General features: G+C 46.2%; 1 protein-coding gene across 1 annotated transcript in view; it reads right to left on the bottom strand.

Annotated features, from left to right (window-relative positions):
* Positions 1-14,033, bottom strand: part of LOC148144639 (uncharacterized) — a 408,822-nt gene that overhangs the window by 222,364 nt on the left and 172,425 nt on the right. The gene's annotated exons all lie outside the window — the stretch shown is intronic.

Raw genomic sequence — 14,033 nt, 5'->3', positions numbered from 1 at the left:
CTAATGCCTCCAACCAATGGAAACACCTTTTCCAAATTCCACTCTGTCCAGGCTGTTCAGTATTCCTTGTTTCAATTAGGTTCCCCCCCACATACCAAAGGGCCTGTTTCCATGCTGTATGATTCTAATCTTCTTCGATGAAAGCAGAAGTGTGATTGTGAAGGCTGGAGTTTCAGAGCAGCTTTCAAAGATGTTTTGCCCTTAATGGGAGCAGAAGTTACAATTAAATCTTGCATTTGTGAGACAGCAACTGAGTGAGCGAGTACATCTGAGGTTTTGGTAGAAAGTGGGAATTCATTGCACTGTGGGGATGAAACCTTACCCTATCCAGTCATTTCTGCTGGTGAATGAAACCAGGCTCAAGATTAGGAGGAGTAAATTTAAGACAGAGATGAGGAGGAACTGCTTTTCCTGGAATGTTGTGAATCTATGGAATTCTCTGTCCAAGGAAGCAGTAGAGGCAGCTTCATTAAGTATATTCAAGACACAGTTGAATGGGTATTTGCAATGGTAGGGGAATGAAGGGTAGTTGGGACAATGCAGGGAGGAGGAGCTGAGACAATGGATAGATCAGCCATAATCTTAATGAATGGTGGAGCAGGCTGGATGGGCCAAATAGCCTACTCCTGCTTCTATTACTCCGAAACTATAACCCTGCATTTCCCATGGCTAACCCACCTAACCTGCACATCCCTGGACATTCTGGGCAATTTAGCATGGCCAATCCAAATCAAGGCCAGTGAGTAATGTAGTGATGTGGAAAATGAACATAAGAGAATGATAGAAAGGGACAAGGAGAGTAAATGTACCAGCGATCAAAACTGGATATAAACGTCACAAAAATTGAAACTAAAAATGGTGTGTCTGAACGTGTGCTGCGTTGTGACAAAAGTGAATGAATTGACTACACACATTGAAGTGAATAATTGCGATCTGACACTCCCTACAGAGACATGGCTTCAGGATGACAAGGATTGGATCCTGAATACTGAGGGTGTCCTCAAATGGGAAGCTAGGTAAAGGTGGAGGGTTGGCACTGCTAATCAAAGCACTGATCACAGGGTAGTCTGGTGTCAGCTCAGATTTCAGTTCCTGATTTCTCTGTCCTCTGTTGATCTCCCTGTTCCCTTCTGCACCTTCTGGAATAATAAAACATTCAGTCAATCAAGCCCCAACCCACAATCTCCCAGCCTGTCAACCATCCAGGCACAGTGTAGTCACAGCAGGGAATCACACAAGAAAAATGAAACCAAATTTGAAATAAATAGGTGCTTGTGTTTAATGTTTGTTCATTAGAAAGTAAACCAGAAATAGGGCTCTCCCAGGATTCTTATACTGCCCTATTTGAGGAATTCTCTTCCCCCTTATATCTAACTATTAGTACCCAGCTATGATTTACAACAATACTTACCCCAACAGAAGTAAGGCATCTGTTCTCAAATAGACAGAGACATACAGGATGGATATAGACATTTTCTCTCTCTCATGCGCGTACACACCACACACACACATTCACTCCCGTGGACTTGTTTGTGTATGTTTGCAGAATTATATTTTCAGACCTGGGCTGAAATGTCACTTTTTGTTATAAAACTTTAAGTTCTCTTGAGAAGGTGCCTTACAGGTAGTTCTGGGATTTGCATGTTAATGATGCCTGCAACCCAATCGAAAAGATGAAAGACTGAACAATCCAGGTTTGTTCAACATGTCATTTCAATGACATGGACACTGTCATTTCAGTGGCAGATCACTGTCATGTTTTTCCATAAATTCTATGTCTTATGACCTTATTCTCCACAACCACCTAATGAAGGAGCAGTGCTCCAAATGCTAGTGCTTTAAAACAAACCTATTGGTCTCCAACCTGGTGTTGTATGATTTTTAACTTTATCCATTTTAGGGGGGATTTGCTATGCTAAATTATTCATAGTGTGTAGGGATGTGCAGGTTAGGGTGGATTGGCGGTTCTACATTACCCATAGAGCCCGGGGAGGGGGTGGGCGTGGGGGAGATGTAAAAGAGATCTCAGGGGCAACTTTTTTGATGGAGAGGGTGGTGCAGTTATGGAATGAGCTGCCAGACGAGGTGGTGGGGTCTGGTACAATTCCAACAGTTAAAAGGTATGTGGATGGGTGTATGAATACGAAGGGTTCAGTGGATCGGGGCCAAGTAATGGCAAATGCGACTGGAGTCATAGAGATGTACAGCACGGAAACAGATCCTTTTGTCCAACTCATTCTTGCCGAACAGATAGCCAACCCAATTTAGTCCCAGCTGCCAGCACCCGGCCCATATAGGGGCCAAGTGATGACAAATGTGACTAGATTAATTTACGATACCTGGTCAGCTCGGACAAGTTGGGCCAAAGGGTCTGTTTCCGTGCTGTATGACTCTAATTATCTTTGGTGAAAGCAGAAGTGTGGTTGTGAAGACTGGACTTTCAGAGCAGCTTTCAAAGATGTTTTGCCCTGACTGGGAGCAGAAGAGTTTCACTGAAGTGTGTCGGTGTTAATGCCTTGATGTCTCAATTTGCTCCCACCTTCCTGGGGACGTTAACCATTTTGTTCCACAAATAGCTGCATTGCAGGTTACCCCATGAATTGACACACTTATGTTTGCTTCCCAGAATCAGACCTGCTCACTGTCAACTGTATCCAAGTGTTGTGGAGTTATCCAAAATGCAGAGAGATGTCAGTCTTTAGGTTTTTGATTTTCTGCCCCTTTAAGATCCTGAATCAGCACCTTCAGGGAATTTGAGCGGAGTGAGAACAGAGGGGAAGGGAGAGTGGGATGGTGCTTTCAATTTTGTGGAATAACAAAAGAAAAGAATATTCCACAGAAAGTAGAATTCCTTGTTCAGAATTTCTACCCTGCACTGACAGTGATGACTTTTGTAATCTCTTTTTACAGAGTATTTGAAGATCTGAAGACGGAAGTTTCAAAATCAACAGATGAAGGCCTTATGCCCTAAATGTTGACTCTCCTGCTCCTCAGATGCTGCCTGACCTGCTGTGCTTTTCCAGCACTGCACTTTTCAAATCTGACTCTCTAGTGTCTACAGTCCTCACTTTGACAGTCACTCAATCCATCGGGATTGCAACAGTTTTCAACTATGATTCTGTGAGAAGGAGCAAAGCTTTTTGGTTCCTGTTTGGGGACGTTTTCAGCATCAGTGGGACTGGATGAGAGACCCTACCATTGCAGTGCACTGAGTATGGAGCCTGAAGCAGTTATATGGCCTGGAAAGAGGAATTCACGGTGGGAATAGGCTCTGCACACGTTTGTATGTGGCTGACGCTCCGGCCATGGAGAAACCAGAGGAGTCCCGCCCTGTGGAGAAACCGTGGAAGTGTGGCAACTGCAAAAAAGGCTTCCGTTTCCCATCTGCCCTGGAGACTCATCGGCACAGCCACACTGGGGAGAGGCGATTCCCCTGCCCGGTCTGTGGGAAGGGTTTCAGTGATTCCACCAACCTTCACACCCACCAGCGGGTCCACACGGGGGAGAGGCCCTTCAGCTGCCACTAGTGTGGAAAGGCCTTTTCCCAGGCCTCCAATCTCCAGACCCACCGGCGGGTCCACACGAGGGAGAGGCCCTACAGCTGCCTCGAGTATGGAAATGCTTTTTCCCAGGCCTCCAACCTCCAGACCCACCGGCGTGTCCACACAGGTGAGCGGCCCTTCAGCTGCCATGAGTGTGGAAAGGCCTTTTCCCAGGCCTCCAACTCCAGACCCACCAGCGGGTCCACACGGGGGAGAGGCCCTTCAGCTGCCCCGACTGTGGGAAGGCCTTCACCCGCTCCTCCTACCTGGGGAGCCACCAGCGAGTTTGTGTGCCATCGCAGGGGATTGAGGGAATGACGGCCGAGTGCCATTATCGACTGGACTATCAACTAGGTTCCGGGGACTCCCGGGTTCGATTCCCACCGCGGCAGATGGTGGAATTGGAATTTAGTCAGAAATCTGGAGTTCAGAATCTAACGGTGAAACCATTGTCGGTGGGGTGGGGGTGGAAGAAAACCCCCATCTGATTCACTCAGTTCTTTTTTAGGGAGAGGATTCACTCAGTCGTCCCAGCTGCATCCTTTACCCGGTCTGGCCTACACGTGACTCCAGACCCACAGCAGTATGATTGACTCTGCACTGTCCATCCAACTAACTTGGATACAGGATACGGGTTGAAAATGCTGAGTGAGGCAATACTTCCTCCGGGTTAAGGATGTACCAAGGATCCAATTACAAAGGGCAACTTGGTGGTGGCCAATAATGAAGAAAGTGAGGGGTTGGAGGGAGTGTGTGCACTTTGACTGTGAGCTGTTTTTAAAACATTGCTACTTTTTCTATGCCTTTCTGCTGGGAGATTCTGAAGCTGTAACAAAGTTGGGTCGCAATAAAGATTACCTGAACTTCACGCCAAGCTCAGACTCTCATTGAGAGCTTTGAACTGCAACAGATTTTTGTTTTAAAACTGCTCATTTCTTACAGGTGAAAGTGAGAACTGCTGATGCTGGAGATCAGAGTCAAGATGAGTGGTGCTGGCAAAGCACAGCAGGTCAGGTAGCATCCGAGGAGCAGGAAAATTGACATTTCGGGCAATATTGATTTTCCTGCTCCTCAGATGCTGCCTGACCTGCTGTGCTCATTTCTGACAGCTTCCTGGATGATGTTTCCAATGTTGTGTATCAGTTGCAGCAGTGAATGAGTAGCCAGTATTGTTAGAAATTGTGAATTTTTCAGGAGTGCAGGTACTACATCATCCCATTGTCATTGTACAGTTTCCTGGCAGCACTGGGAGGTGTGGTTGTGTCCATTGGAAACGATGTGGAGGTGCTGGTGTTGGACTGGGGTGGATAAAGTTAAAATCACACAACACCAGGTTATCTTCCTTCTGGTTTATTTGGAAGCACTGGCTTTTGGAGCACTGCTCCTTCATCAGGTAGCTGTGGAGCAGAATCATAAGACACAGAATTTATAGCAAAAGCTGACAGTGTCATGCAACTGATAAGATATTGAATAAATCTAGATTGCGGATTAGTCTTTCATCTTTTACCATTGGTTGCAGGTTTTAGTTCATTAATATGTAAACCCCAGAATTACTTTTAATTCACCTTGTCGAGATGGTTTAAGATTTTATAAAAATAGGTGACATCTCAGCTCAGATACTGCATAAAAGTTGTGAGGTTCGAATCTGTATCCCAATCTTGAATCAGATTTGTTCTATTAACCAAAGTGGGAATTTATAAAATATTACACGGATTATAAAATATTACATGCAGTGTGTGTGGTTTTTGAGCAAAATTGAATATATCTGCAAATATAATTCTGCAAATGCAAATTCACCCCATAGACTTATGTGAGACTGTGTGTGCACGAGAATATGCGTGCATGCGAGTTTGTGCATGCATGTTAATGAAGTGTGTGTTTGATGGAGTATAAGCTTGTGAGACGGTGTGAGTGTTAGGGTGTGTGTGAGAGTGTCCGAGAGAGCATGACAGATGAAGGGAAGACGTTGCATTTTGCTAAAACAAGGGCAGAACTTGTCCAGTTAATGGTAGGGCCCTGCTTTATGTTGGAGAAAGTGAGGACTGCAGATGCTGGAGATCAGAGCTGAAAATGTGTTCCTGGAAAAGCGCAGCAGGTCAGGCAGCATCCAGGGAACAGGAGAATGGACGTTTCGGGCATAAGCCCTTCTTCAGGAACATTCCTGAAGAAGGGCATATGCCCGAAACGTCCATTCTCCTGTTCCCTGGATGCTGCCTGACCTGCTGCGCTTTTCCAGCAACACATTTTCAGCCCTGCTTTATGTTGGAGAACAGAGAGACATGGTGGGGGAGGGGTTCAGGTACATAAAGTTAAACATTTCTCAACACCAGGTTATCGTCCAACTGGTTTATTTGGAAGCACAAGCTTTCGGAGCGCTGCTCCTTCATGGGGTGTTTGTGGAGCAGGATCATAAGACACAACCACCTGATGAAGGAGCAGTGCTGCAAAAGATAATGCTTGCAAATGAGCCGGTTGGAGTATCACCTGGTGTGGTGTGAATTTTAACTTCGTACACCCCAGTCCAACACCGGCATCTCCAAGTCGGGGACATAGTTCTTTGAAAGTTGCATCATTGGTAGACAGGGTGGTGAAAGAGGCGTTTAGCACACTTTCCTTCATTGTTCACACCGTTCAGTGTAGGAGTTGGGACATCACGTTGAGGTTGTACAGGATATTGGTGAGACCACGTGGAGAGGACTGAGTACAGTTCTGGTCGCCCCATTGACGACCACAAGTTGTCGGGTGACCTTATTTCTATTTATAAAGTCATGGGGCGTGTAGGAATGGTAAATATCACAGGGGGAAGAAAGGGGGGCTCTCCCCTTTTTAACTTCTGTTGGCATTCAGACACTTAAATTCTGTCAGCAACGGCATCGCCAGAGAGCAGACTGCGCATGCTCGTCGGTACAAGGATGAAACTGCGCATGCTCCTCACTGCACGCAAAGCCCGCATCGCGACTTTCTTTTGGTGGACCAATCGGAAGTCTTGGAGGACCGGAAGGTGACTGGTCCTCCTGCCAATCAGTGCCTTCCTATTGTCTGACTGCAGAAGTTGGAACACGAGCTTCGGAAGCTGCTGCTGCTCTGTCCCTGAATGAAGAGTGAGTTTGTTCCAGACTGCAACCTTCCTACTCTGTCAACCATCTGTGAGTACGGCACTCTCTTCTCAACTCCTTCTCCTTTTTTTTCATTCTTGGATTCAATCTTTTTTCTTCCCTTTCCTTTCGGTTGCTGCAAATGAATGCATGGCGTGGACCGATTCGGGAAAAGGTTTTCATAAACAGAGAGTGGTTCATGTATGGAATGAATGTCCAGAGGTCGTGGTGGATGCACTACTCCAACAAGTAGAGCAACCCACCCAGATCCATTCCCCTACATTTACCCCTTCACCTGACACTACAGGCAATTTAGCATGGCCAATTCACCTAACCCGCACATGTTTGGACTGTGGGACGAAACCAGAGCACCCGGAGGAAACCCACACAGACAGTTGCCCGAGGCAGGAATTGAACCCGGATCTCTGGCGCTGTGAGGCAGCAGTGCTACTCATTGTGCCACCGTGCCATTTAGGACAGATGAGGAGGAACTGCTTTTCCTTGAGAGTAGTCAATCTATGGAGTTCTCTGCCAAAGGAATCAGTAAAGGCATCTTCATTAAGTATATTCAAGACACAATTGGATGGGTTTTCATGGTCAGGGAATTAAGGGTAGTTGGGATAATGCAGGGAAGAAGAGCTGAGCCAATGGATATATCAGCCACGATCAGCTCGGATTTCAGTTTCCCACAGAGTAAGATATTGGTCTGTTCTCTGCTCTGCTGGATTTCTGCTGAAGCCTTGATCCCCACCCCCACACCTTCTGGAACAATAAAACATTCAGTTATTCAAGACTCAAGCCACAATCTCTCAGCCTGTCAACCATCCAGACACAGAGTGTAGTCCTAGCTGGGAATCAAACAAGAGAAACAGAACAAAATTAGAAATAAATAAATGCTGATGCTTAATGTTTGTTCATGAGGAAGTAAACCAGAAATAGGGCTCTCCCAGGATTCTTATAGTGCCCCTCTTGAGGCATTCTCTCACCCTAACATCTAACTATTCATACCCCGCTTTGATTTACAACAATATTTACACCAACAGAAATAAAGCATCTGTTATCAAGTAGACATAGGGATATACAGCACAAAATAGACTTTTCTCTGTCTCATTCACACACATACATCCATGGGCGTGAATTTGTATTTGCAGAATTATATTTGCAGAGACATTCTATTTTTCTCAAAAATGCACAATCTGCAGGCTGTTCAATCCATGTAATATTTTGTAAATTCCACTTTGGAAATAGAACCAGTCTGACTCAAGATTGGGATACAGACAGACTCTGAATTCACACCTTTAATGCATTGTCAGAGCTGAGATGTCACGTTTTGTTATAAAACCTTGAGTTATCTCAAGAAGATGTCTTTCAGGAAATTCTGGGATTTACAAATGAATGATATGAGCAGCCCATATTAAAAGATGAAAGACTTAACAATCCAGTGTTTTTCCATATATCATTTCAGTGCACTGTAATGTTTTTCCATCCATTCTGTGCCTTATGATTTTATTCTCCACAATTACCTGATGAAGGAGCCATGCTCCGAGTGCTAGTCATAGAGTCATAAAGCTGTACAGCACGGAAACAGACCCTTCGGCCCAACTCATCCATGCCGACCAGATATTCCAACCCAATCTAATCCCCCCTGGCTGCACCCGGCCCATATCCCTCCAAACCCTTCCTATTCATATACCCAACCAAATGCCTCTTAAACATTGCAATTGTACCCACCTCCACCACTTCCTCTGGCAGTTCATTTCAGACATGCACAACCCTCTGCATGAAAAGTTGTCCCTTAGGCTCCTTTTAAATCTTTCCCTTCTCACCTTAAACCTATGCCTTCTGGTTTTTGACTCCCCCACACTGGCGGGTAAAGACCTAGGCTATTTGCCCTATCTATGCCCCTCATGATTTTATAAACCTCTCTAAGGTCACCCCACAGGCTCTGATGCTCCAGGGTAAAATAAATGCCCCAGCCCCCCTCTCAGTCTGTGTAACTGGTTAAAGCTCTTTTCCAAAGTCAGTTCACTGGGACACATACACTCATTCTGTGCAACCAGTTAAAGCTCAGTTCACTGGTGTGTTCCTCTCTGAGTGCTCCTCTGCTCACACTGATGTCCAGTACCTTTTGAAGCAGGTCGAACGGATTTCTCTTTCCAGACTCAACCCACCCCAATGATATTGAGTGACCCTGTCAGATCTTGTTATGGAATTTCTTCCAAGATTTCTGTCTGCAGATCCTCCGCTTCTGATACCCTGTTAGCAAAGTTGAAACAAGTCATCCCTGTCTGTACCGAATAGAAATTCTGATTATATTGTATGTGTCTGTGTTTAAAGTACTAACCCAGTTACATACAAATGGTACTATTGATTTAAAATACACAGGAGACGTGAGGAAGGAGATGTCAGGACCTGGCACTCTCTGAACCCTAACAGGGTGTTCCAAGTGGTAGTGCAAAAATTTCAAAATGAAGTAGATGGCCATAGAGCTGTACAGTACAGAAAGAGTCCATCTTGTCCATGCTGACTAGATATTTGAAATTAATCTATCCTATTTACCAGCACTTGGCCCATATCCCTCCAAACTCTTCCCATTCACGTACCCATCCAGCTGCCTTTTGAATGTTGTATTTGGACCAGCCTCCACCACTTCCTCCTGCAGCTCATTCTATACATTTACTACCCTCTGTATGAAAAGGTTGCCCCTCAGATCTCTTTTGTTTTTTTTTCCCCCATCACCTTAAACCTATGCCCTCTTGTTCTGGACCTCCCCCTCCCCCCACCGCAGGGAAAAGATTTTGCCTATTTATCCTATCCATGCCCTTCATGATTTTATAAACCTCTATAAGGTCACCCCTTAGCCTCCAACGCTCCAGGGAAAACAGCCTTAGCCTCCCTTTAGCTCAAATCCTCCAACCCTGGCAATATCCTTGTAAATGTTTCTGAGCCCTTTCAAGTTTCACAACATCTTACTGATAGGAAGGAAACCAGAATTGTGCGCAATGTTCCAAATGTGGCCTAACCAATGTCCTGTACTGCGACAACACAACTTCCCAAATCCTATACTCAGAGGATTGGGAAAGTTTTCAAAACTTACAAAAGACAACCGGGAAAGAATGGAGGGAAAAACCGAACCTTTGAAGGTCAGCTTGGAGGCATCAAGGTCTCAGGACAGGGGGTAGGGATGACCCCAGCTATGGGCCAATGTGAGCAAACGGTTCCAGATTGATTTACGATATCTGGTCGGTACAGACGAGTTGGACCGAAGGGTCTGTTTCTGTACTGTCTACCTCTATGACTCTGGCTTTCCACTAATGTTTGCCATGTCAGTATATTCAATTTCTCTCTGGTGTCATTTTGCTTCCCCTTCCCAGGGATGTTAACCATTTTGTGTCTGGTTGTTCCTAAAGAAACTGCGTGGCAGGTTCACCCTGAATTGACACACATTGTGTTTGCTTCCCAAAATAAGACCTGCTCACTCTCAGCAGGATCCCAGTGTTGTGAAAGATATTAACTTTCAGGTGGAGGAATCCAAAATTCAGAGAGATGTCAGTCTTGATGTTTTTGCTTTTCTGCCCCTGTAAGATCCCGAATCAGCACCTTCAGGGGAATTGGTTAGAGGGGAGTGAGAACAGAGGGGGAGAGAGAGTGGGATGGTGCTTTCAATTTTGTGGAATAATAAAAGAAAAGAATGTTCTGCAGAAAGTAGAATTGCTTGTTCAGAATTTCTACCCTGCACTGGCAGTGATGACTTTTGTAATCTCTTTTTACAGCATATTTGAAGATCTGATGGCGGAAGTTTCTCAATCAACAGATGAAGGGCTTATACCCAAAACATTGACCCTCCTGCTCCTCGGATGCTTTTCCAGTGCCACATTTTTCGACTGACTCTCCAGCATTTGCGATCCTCACTTCGCCATCAATGTCTGACAGTCACTCAGTCCACCAGGACCGCAACGATTTTCGACTGATTTTTGTGAGAGGGTTCAAAGCTTTATGGTTCCTGACTGAGTGAGTATGTTTTCAGCATCACTGGGACTGGACGAGAGACCCCACTGTTGCAGCGCACTGTGCGTGGAGTGTGTAGCAGCTATACGACCTGGAAAGAGGAATTCACGACAGGAAGGGGCTGGAAATTCGATTGTGTGCGGCTGAAGCTTCATCCATGGAGAAACCTGAGGAATCCCGCCTCATGGAGAAACCGTGGAAGTGTGGCAACTGTGGGAAAGGTCCTGGAGTCTGCCCTGGAGACTCATCGGCGCAGTCACACCGGGGAGAGGCCATTCCCCTGCCCTGTCTGTGGGAAGGCCTTCAGACATTCCTCCCACCTGCTGGCCCACCAGCGGGACCACACAGGGGAAAGGCCCTTCAGCTGCCCAGATTGTGGGAAGGTCTTCATGTTTTTCTCTGCCTGTTGGCCCACCGGCGGGTCCACACGGGGGAGAGGCCGTTCACCTGCCCTGAGTGCGGGAAGGCCTTCAGCAATTACTCCAGCCTCCAGATCCTCCAGCGGATCCACACGGGGGAGAGGCTCTTCAACTGCCCTGAGTGCGGGAAGGCCTTTACTCGGGTCTCCCCCCTGCTGACCCACCAGCGGGTCCACACGGGGGAGAGGCCCTTCAGCTGCCCCGAGTGTGGGAAGACCTTTACTCAGGTCTCCACCCTGCTGACCCACCAGCGGGTCCACACGGGGGAAAGGCCCTTCAGTTGCCCCGAGTGTGGGAAGGCCTTCAGCACATCTTCCACCCTGCTGAGGCACCAGGAGGTCCACACCGGGGAGAGGCAGTTCACCTGCCGTCAGTGCGGGAAGGGCTTCACCCGCTTCTCCCACCTGCGGAAGCACCAGTGAGTTCACGTGCCATCGCAGGGGGATTGAAGGAGTAACGGTCAAGTGCCATTATCGATTGGACTATCAATCCGGTTCCGGGGACTCCCGGGTTTGAATCCCACCACGACAGATGGCAGAGGGAGTGTGTGATGCGGGGGAGAAAGCCCCCATCTGATTCACTCTCTCCCTTGTTAGGAAAGGGAACCGCCATTGTGGGAGAGTATTCATTCAGTCGTTCCATCTGCATCCTTCACTCGGTCTGGCCTACACATGACTCCAGACCCACAGCAATCTGGTTGACTCTGCACTGCCCTCTCCCCACTGGCAAATGAGCAGGGAGAAACTTACCAGGATACAGGGTATGGGTTGAAATTGCTGAGTGAGGCAATACTTCCTCCGGATTACGGCTGTAACAAGGATCCAATTACAACCTGGTGCTGCCCAATAGTAAAGACAGTGGGGTGTGTGTGGGCTTTGATCTTGAGCTGTTTAAAAAGCAGCTACTTTGTCTATGCCTTTTTGCAGGGGGGAATCTGAAGATGTAACTAAGTTGAGTCACAATAAAGGTTACCTGAACTTGCCACCGGGCTCAGACTCTCATTGAAAGCTTTGAGCTCCAAGAGGTTTTTAGTTTAAAGCTGCTCCTTCGTTTCAGCCTCCTGCACTGAGTTTCCAATGTCATGTATCAGATGGAGCAGTGAATGAGAAGCGAGTATCGTGAGAAATTGTAAATCTTTCAGGTACTGCGTTGTTTCATCAGCATTGTAAAGTTTACTGACAGCACCAGGAGGTGTGGGCTGTGTTCACTAGAAATGATGTGGAGGTATCGGTATTAGTCTGGGTTGATAAAGTTAAAAAGAAATCACCCAATACCAGGTTGTTGTCCAACAGGTTTATTTGGAAGCACTAGCTTTCTGAGTGCTGCTCCTTCATCGGGTAGCTGTGGAGCAGCATTGTAAGACACAGAATGTATATCAAAAGATCAGTATCATGCAACTGATAGAATATATTGAACAAGCCTAGATTGCTGTCAAGTCTTTCATCTCTTCGAATGGGTGCAGGTATTGGTTCATTAATGTGTAACTGCCAGAACATCTTTTAAGTCACATTCTTGAGATGACTTAAGGTTTTATAAATAAGATGACATCTCAGCTCAGACAATGCATTTAAAGGTGTGAGAATTGAGTCTGAAAATGTGTTGCTGGAAAAGAACAGCAGGTCAGGCAGCATCCAAGGAGCAGGAGAATCGACGTTTTGGGCATGAGCCCTTCTTTAGGAAAGGGCTGAAGAAGGGCTCATGCCCGAAACTTCGATTCTACTGCTACTTGGATGCTGCCTGACCTGCTGCGCTTTTCCAGCAACACCTTTTCAGCTCTGATCTCCAGCATCTTCAGTCCTCACTTTCTTCCTGAGAATTGAGTCTGACAGTATTCCAATCTTGAGTCAGACTGGTTCTATTTCCAAATTCATAAAATATTACATGGATTGACTGCCTGGAAATTGTGTGCTTTTTGAGCAAAATTGAATACATCTGCAAATATAATTCTGCCAATACAAATTCACCCCATAGAATTGTGTGTGGGTGCATGTGAGTTTGTGCGTGAGAGTGTGTACATGCTTGGTAAAGTGTGAGTGTGATGGAGTATAAGCCTGAGAGAGTATTAGGGTGTGTGTGTGTGTGTGTCTGAGGGGGAGCATGTGTGAGAGAGGTATTAATACAAGCAAGGGGTTGCATTTTGCTAAAACAAGAAAGGGCAGGACTTGTACAGATAATGGTAGGGCCCTGGGTCATGTTATAGAACAGACAGACATGGGGGAGTGGTGTTCAGGTACATAGTTCGTTAGAAGTTGCATCACTGATTGACAGGGCAGTTAAGAAGGCATTTAGCAGCATAGCATTCATTGTTCACACCATTGAGTACAGGGGTTGGGACATCATGTTGAGGTTGTTTCGGATGTTGGTGAGGCCACTTTCAGAGCACTGAGTACAGTTCTGGTGGCCCTGTAATCAGAAGAAACTTATAAGAGAGGATTCGGTAAAGATTTACCAGGAAGTTGCCAGGACTGGAGGGTTTGAGTTGTAAGGAGAGGCTGGGACTTTATTCACTGGAGGAGAGGAGGTGAGGGGGTGACATCATTGAGATTGATAAAATGAGGAGTGGAGGGAGGCTGAATAGCAAAGGGCTCTTGCTTAGCATCGGGGAGCTCAAAACTTGGGGGCATATTACTTAAGGTGAGGAGAGAGATTTAAAAGGAACCGGAGGGGCAACATTTTGAAAGAGGGTGGCTTTGTATATGGAATGAACTTACTGATGATGTGGTAGTTGCCGGTACATTTACAACGTTTAAACAGCATTTGGATGGGTACATGAATAGAAAGGTTGAGAGGGATTATGGGCCAAATGCAGACACGTGGGACTGGTTTAGTTTGGAATCCTGGTCGGCATGGACGAATTGGACCGAAGTGTCTGTTTCTGTGCTGCATACCTTTATTGAAACCAGTAGAATTCTGAAAGGGGCTTGACAGGATAGATGCAGAAAAAATGGATACTTTATGGGGAGGGTCAT

The sequence above is a fragment of the Chiloscyllium plagiosum genome, unplaced genomic scaffold (assembly GCF_037043375.1).
Source record: "Chiloscyllium plagiosum isolate Xiang-an unplaced genomic scaffold, Cpla_swu_hap1 HiC_scaffold_27, whole genome shotgun sequence".
In the NCBI taxonomy this organism is placed as follows: Eukaryota; Metazoa; Chordata; class Chondrichthyes; order Orectolobiformes; family Hemiscylliidae; genus Chiloscyllium; species Chiloscyllium plagiosum.
The sequence above is the reverse complement of the archived record's forward strand: the minus strand, read 5'-3'. Positions and strand labels throughout refer to the sequence as shown.